This window comes from Spinacia oleracea, chromosome 1, assembly GCF_020520425.1.
Source record: "Spinacia oleracea cultivar Varoflay chromosome 1, BTI_SOV_V1, whole genome shotgun sequence".
Taxonomy (NCBI): domain Eukaryota; kingdom Viridiplantae; phylum Streptophyta; class Magnoliopsida; order Caryophyllales; family Amaranthaceae; genus Spinacia; species Spinacia oleracea.
Genome location: NC_079487.1, coordinates 36,637,458 through 36,644,278, shown reverse-complemented (window position 1 = coordinate 36,644,278; position 6,821 = coordinate 36,637,458). Strand labels below are relative to the sequence as shown.

The following is a 6,821-nucleotide window of genomic DNA, read 5'->3' as shown; positions in this document are numbered from 1 at the left end:
CCAAAAAGTAAATAAAAGTAGAAAGCTATTTATAGGTTGGTTATTTACACGTGTACAATAGTCATATCATTTCATTTGAGATAAAATCAGTCTAATTGTGTATGTGATTCAAATTTTATATGAACTAAATTTTCTAGTAGTATCATGTAAGTTTGATAAAAAAAAAGTAAATGAAAATTTTCAAAAGTAATTAAAATAATCTCAAAAGTAATTAGAAAAATTTCCAAAGTAAATAGAAAATTTTCAAAAGTATATGTACGACATAAAAACTCCGAGTATTGCAGTATATGGAGGTCAAAGAAAAATGAACCTACGTGGGATTCGAACCCACATCTTTTGTGCATTTGCACAATGCTCTACCTATTGAGCTAGTAGGCTAGTGTGTTCATATAGAATAAATAAAAGAAATAAAATATTTCGAAAGTAAAACAAATTATCTCAAAAGTAAATCAAAACGTCTCAAAAGTAAACTAAAAATGCTCGAAAGTGAATCAAAAAATATCAATAGTATATATGAAGAACGAAGTGATAAATGAGCGCAATAAATAAGCATAGAATTGAAGCTTCAAGTCATTGCCTTTTTTCAACCCACGAGATGAGTCAATTGTAAGAAACAACAAAAACTATCACATTTTTTGTTGCAAGGTTTGGATGAGTTACTTCAGCTGCTGCTAAGGCTTCGTAAGGAATTTGCTCACCGAATACATCTGACCACCAGTTAAACTCTCCTAGTTTCTGCACATTACATTATCAACAACAAATTGCATGTCAATAAGATTTTAACTTAATTAGAATAAACAAGGGGATTAGTTATTGCATGCTAGAATATTAATTCCTAACCTTATTGGCAGATTAAAAATCAGGGAACTCCAAGAAATTAATCATCTACAACCCATGATGATGGAGGTGAAAAGGCAGCAGGTTGTTGCACTGTTTGTTTTAAGGCAACATGTGATTCATTTTGGTTTGATGGCTCTGTGCAGTTCTTTTCAGTTTCATTTTTGCACTTCGAGAGGCAGTCCAGTGCGAACCGTATACGAGTGCTAAGTATCTCTGATGGTTTGCGGCTAGAGTAGCAGCCGCATGAATCGATTCATCGCAATCTTGATAGAAAAGGGCTATGTCCTCTACACAGAAAATAAATGAAGAAAAGATAACTTGTGATAAGAAGCATAAATTTTACTCACACTATACCAACAAAGAAACGCAGCTAAAATCTACAAATAGAACAACACTAATCAAGCGAAAAAACAAAACAAAACAAAATAAGACTACTAATTTACTACTTTAAATAAATCTAAAGCACCCTTCAAACAATCACTTATTACCACACAATCAACCAGCCACTCGAGTATATGCTCATGACCCGCCTACCTGCAACCTTTAGCTTTCCCAACCAACACCTAACGAACACCTAACAAGCAGCAAGGTTGGTGTTGAGTTGATTTACCTCTCCTCAACTTGAGCTACGACTGTTTGATGCAACAATTACTAGTTTTAAGAGCAGCACCATGATCAATGCAGGAAAAACGTCAAGCTAAGGAGAACTAAACTCTCCCTGGCGTTAACCATAATAGGCTTGAGAAAACACTGCTCAAGAAAATCTATGGAGCTCTCATTTTCAGAGCAAGAAAAAGGAGACTATTCTCCAAATGTTTCTCCTATTATATAGGTGCCACAAGGCAACCAAAACTCTATATTCAGGGGGCAATCATGCTCGAAGTAAAAGAAAATCAATCATCCCAATACAAAGACACAAAGGAGGAAGAATTAAAAAATTTGGGCTAGTCATGGAAGGAGAAAATATAGATATAGCAGTACATAATTTGTCGTTCATTTTTTTTAGAAGTAGATAAAAATCTCATAAAAGTGAACAATACAACCTATGAGAGTAAACAATCATAATTAGGAGAATGTACAAATAACAAGCCAAACTCCATTCTTCTCATATCAACCTTGTAAAACTGAAATAACAACATAAACTACTTCATATTATTAAATCATCAAATTTTACCATAAATATTCGGTAAATAAAAAACAAGAACATGTAAAAAAACAACAAGAAAAAACCCTAAAAACTAGACTGCTAAAAAATCAACATTTGAAAACCCCAAATTTAGATATTGAAATCGCAAACAATGTAACAAATTCACAAATTTAAAAGCATAAATTAATTCCAATACTTGTTCAGTTAAACATTAATTCAACCAAAACAAAACTGAAACCCTAAAAAATCGACCAAATTTCGATACAAATCAGAACTTAAATCCAACAAATCGAACAAAGTAATACCTGAATTAACCTGCGCAAATTGAGAGAGATAAAATCTCAAGAAGATTAAGCAATATCGAATTCCAGGAACATCGAAAGTTGAAGAAGATGAAGTCAATCCAATTGAGAGGACTTTCAGGAAGAGAGAGAAAACAAAAGGAAGAGAGAGAATGAAAGAAAACTGAAAATCGGGAAAGAGGGGATGTCATTCACATTGACAAAATTACCAATCTACCCTTATTATTTTGATTTGGTCGGGTAAGACAAGGGTCGTTGATTGAATGGTTGATATTGGTTCTCAGTTCTCATCTTAAGGGGTGGTTCTCACCAGATCCCGATTCTATATATATATATATATATATATATATATAGAGAGAGAGAGAGAGAGAGAGAGATAGAGTTCTTATAGGTATAGCTTACACCTGGATCGTATATATATTGACGTCAATTATGTTATGCTTGTATGTAGAGTGCATACAGCGTGAGGATACGTACTAGTGTTTACATGTGATGTCGGTGATGCTAAGCATGTTAAGGTAAGTTATTATGTTTACTGTTTTACCAAACCTTGTGAAAATTGGATTTTGACATGCGTATGTGGTATCCGTATATTTATTATGATTTTGGTGAAAAATATATTGCACCGTTGTCCAACTATGTGGGTTCTCAGCCTTTTGTGATTGCTTATTCATGTCATATTTTACCTTGGATATACAGCCCCAACTAATAACCAAAACCCAACTGTTCCGGTGTCGAAGTGGATGAAACAATGGGCTTCGAATGAAGGCCCTTTTGTGTGTGTTGAAGATATTGCTAGCTCGAATGTGTCGTGTCCAAGTCAACCTGCACAGTAAACAAGTTACTAACCTCGGGGGTGTAATCCCCCGTAATTCTATACATTTCATTTATATATTTTAATGTATATTTAATATATTTAAATAAGAATTTATGAATTTTGGAAATAAATATATAATTAACGTGCATTTATTTATTACATTTTAATATTTTCAACGATTTACGAAATCGAAAATGATTTTAGAATTTTAAGTTGAAAAGAATTTGAATTACGAAAATTGATTGAATTTAGAAAACGATCCTATTCAGTTTTGGACTCGAATCATAAAAGCTAAATCCTACTCCTAGCCCAATTGGGGAAAGCCCAAACCAATAAAACCCAAACCAATACTCCCTTCCCTTTTCTAATTCACGTGAGACCAAAGGAAACAACAAAAAAAAAAAGAAAAAAAAAAAAAAAACCCTCTCCCTCCTTCAACCTCACGTACAACACCAAACACTCATCCCTCTCAGCCGTTCTCTCTCCTCCCTTCACGTCCGCCGCTTCTGCCAAGCCGTCGGACCGCCGTTGCTTCACCACCGTCGACGTGCTCCTCTCCCCTTTGCCGGTACTCTCTCCTCCTTCCTCTTCTATTTTGTTTTCTCTTTCTTTAGTTTTATCCTCCCCTTAATCGCAGGTTCTGTTTTCTTGAACCACCAGCCAGCCGCCGCGTGCGCAGCCGCGACCCCCAGGCCAACCACCACCTGCATCTTCGTCGCAGCCCTGCCCAGCCGACACCCTCTTCGATCTCTCTCCTCCTTCGCGTAGAAACCATCTCCTCCCCTGCTTGTTTCTTGCGCAAGCCAGCCGGCCGCCGCCATAACATTGTCGTTGCCGTGCCGCCGCGCCACAGCACCACCTCCGGCCAACCACTCTCCCTTCCCTCTCTCTTTTGGTTAATTCCTTACCCTTTTATTTCATTAATGTAATATTTATGTTCTAATGATTTAATTAAGGTTTTCATAATTTAAATTATTAGTTTTGATAATTTAATTTAGAATTCAGATTATATGTTGATATTACAAACTAATTAATTTTCAGATTTTTGTTAATTATGTTTAAGTTAGAGTTTTAATTATGTTTATTAATTTAATTCATGTTTTCTTGGATTAGATTTATATTTTTATGGTTTAATTATAATTTTCAGATTTTATATGTTTTATATAATTAAGTTGGTAATTTTCAGATTATATAATTTGATTAAAATAGGAGTTTTAATTATTAAAGCATGGTAGGATGATTATAAATTATTAAAGTTATTGTTTTTATGATTTCAAAGTTTTGGGAGTAGTTTGAAATTAGTTATATTGCTGAAAATTTAAAGTATGGTGTTTGCAAAGAGTTTTCAACGAATTTCAATCACTAATTCAATAATTGTTATGCTAGGAAATCAAATATTCAAGTTTTGTTATTGGAGAAAAGTTCTAAATATGTTTAGGATGTAGTTAGAATGTGTTATTATAGCTGTGAGCGATTAGAAGTTGATTGGGAATCCTTGTTGGTTGTTTTAGGCGGAGAATTCTCTGTAGGCGACTTTTGAATTATTAAAGTGGTCTTGCAGTTTGTTTACACAAGGTACGTACATACCTGCGTGCTTGGAATGTGTGCTAATTGTTGAAACCATGTGTATTATTGATGAACTTGGTTATGTTAATGTTGTTGATGAACTTAGTCAGGTTGAAATTGCATGTTTGATACTGTTGGATGAACATATTAAACCTTTATTGCATTTTGAGGATTATAACATGTTAGTATGGAAGATTGATGCAAACATGTTTGATTGGGAACACTAGAGTATTTAGTATATAATTCAGATCAGTTAATTGTTGTTCCCTTTTTAGCTTTTCACTACTTTATGAGGGCGGAGGACCTCATTTAGTAAGTTGAAACCTTATACCCATATTCAGGGGTTGATCAGTATTAAAGAAAAGATTGGAGTTAATTGGAATGAATCCTGTTTGATGCCTTGTGATCACTTACTCAATTCCAAGATAAAAACAGTTATAAATAAATGTGAGTTGCATGCCTTATGTGATTGTCGAGTCATAACAGGGTGTTAATTTGTAAATCATGTAAAGTGAAACTGAGTAGCAATAGCTTTAGACTGTGCACGTCTAAAGTGACGGACAAACAGGAGTTGGGGTTCATGGTGGTAGCCCATGGCCTTTTATTCGGACCGGATTGATCACCGCGTCCTATTTTCAGTCAAACGTTCCTCGATATCGCAGGTCACTGAGGTTACGGAGTCGCGCCCGTACCTCGTCTAGCTAGAAAACTCGGTCTATTGCCTATTTCAATTAAAATAATATTATTGTTATAAAAGTCTAGTCCAGTCTAGCCTAGTCTAGTTAAGTATGGTCTTCAGATTATCATGATTTGTCTGCCCTTATTTATGTTCATTAGTGTCATGTTAGGATTGATCGTTTAATAGTATCATGTTAGGATTATTATTGATTTAGTATGTAGTACTCAGCTTTGCTGATTACGTGCTTTTGCTTGTGCATGTTGATCATGGCTATGCCTTATTGATCCTGTGATGACCCAATCTTTGGTGAGCAGTCTCTAAGGATCAATAAGCATTGTCCATCTGCAGGTTTGAAGATGTTGCATCATTGGGATCGGGAATAGAGAGCTTGTATTTAGTTTTGATTTGCTAAGTTAACTTGGGTTTGTTAATTGGGACTTTAAACTTGTCGTACTATTTATATTTCCTTATTTTCGTTGGTTGATTTTTGGGGACTAAATCTGTAATCGATTATTTATAAACCTAAAGTTAGTTTTATGTTTTCCGCTGCAAAATTCTGAATAAGCCGTTACGTTTTCACACGGGCGATAATGCCTTGATAATTCTCTACGTTTTATATTAAAAGATTATTTTAGAAAAGAGAGAATTGTCGGGGTGTTACAAAGTGGTATCTAGAAGCTAAGGTTTTACTTTAATAAATTTTTAGGCGCCTAACTATCTAGTTATTTAAAATAAATTTCTTAAAAATCGAGATTCTACGTATTATAGACTTATAGTGTTCAAAAATTGGTACTTTTTTTGGGGGGCCGATTTCCTTTTATCTTGTTTGAAAGTATATAATATTTCTTATTTAAGTTCGAAATCAAATTATTTATTCAAATTAAAGTGACTTTCGAAATTTTTATTCTTTTCTTATTATTTATTATTCAAAAATGAGTACAATTTTTTTTTAAAAAGTTCAAAACTTTTTTTTAAAAGTTGTTTCAAGAGTTAGAATTCGTTATTTAGGAAATATAAATCTTTTTCGAATTAATAATTTTATTTTCGAATTTATTCGCTACGCATTTCCTTAATTTATTTTACTTTATTTATTTTATATTTTATTTATGTTATTATTCTATGTTATAATTTTATTATAACTTCGTTCTTTTATTTCGTTATATAAATGATTCTAATGCTTTAGTTTATGAGAGATGGGTAGTATAAGAAGGGCATATAAGATAGAATTATATGTGCATTAGTAGCTAGTCAATGATAAGAAATTGATTGTTATGTATGTGCATGTGCTAATTGTTTAAGTGTTACATTTACATGTGCATAAAGAATTGTTTGATTCCACCAAACTTATTGATTATTGAACCTTGTTTATGTTTTGGCTGGAAAATCGTTAGTGAGACTTTGAATTGTTTATTTCAGGAATAAAATGTTTCTTTCCAAGTATACTAACATAGGATCCTTCGAGAAACTTGA

The 6,821-nt window shown here is 33.3% G+C and overlaps 2 long non-coding RNA genes across 2 annotated transcripts; one reads left to right on the top strand and one right to left on the bottom strand.

The window, feature by feature from the left end:
- Nucleotides 1-383: 383 nt before the first annotated feature.
- On the bottom strand, nt 384-2,466 carry LOC110778176 (uncharacterized). Its single transcript, XR_002530686.2, has 3 exons — nt 2,293-2,466; nt 841-1,127; nt 384-735 (listed from the first exon to the last, which is right to left on the bottom strand). It is a non-coding gene; the product is annotated as an uncharacterized lncRNA (long non-coding RNA).
- A 758-nt stretch (nt 2,467-3,224) lies between these two features.
- On the top strand, nt 3,225-5,932 carry LOC130465820 (uncharacterized). Its single transcript, XR_008925829.1, has 4 exons — nt 3,225-3,674; nt 3,767-4,001; nt 4,618-4,681; nt 5,666-5,932. It is a non-coding gene; the product is annotated as an uncharacterized lncRNA (long non-coding RNA).
- Nucleotides 5,933-6,821: the final 889 nt, after the last annotated feature.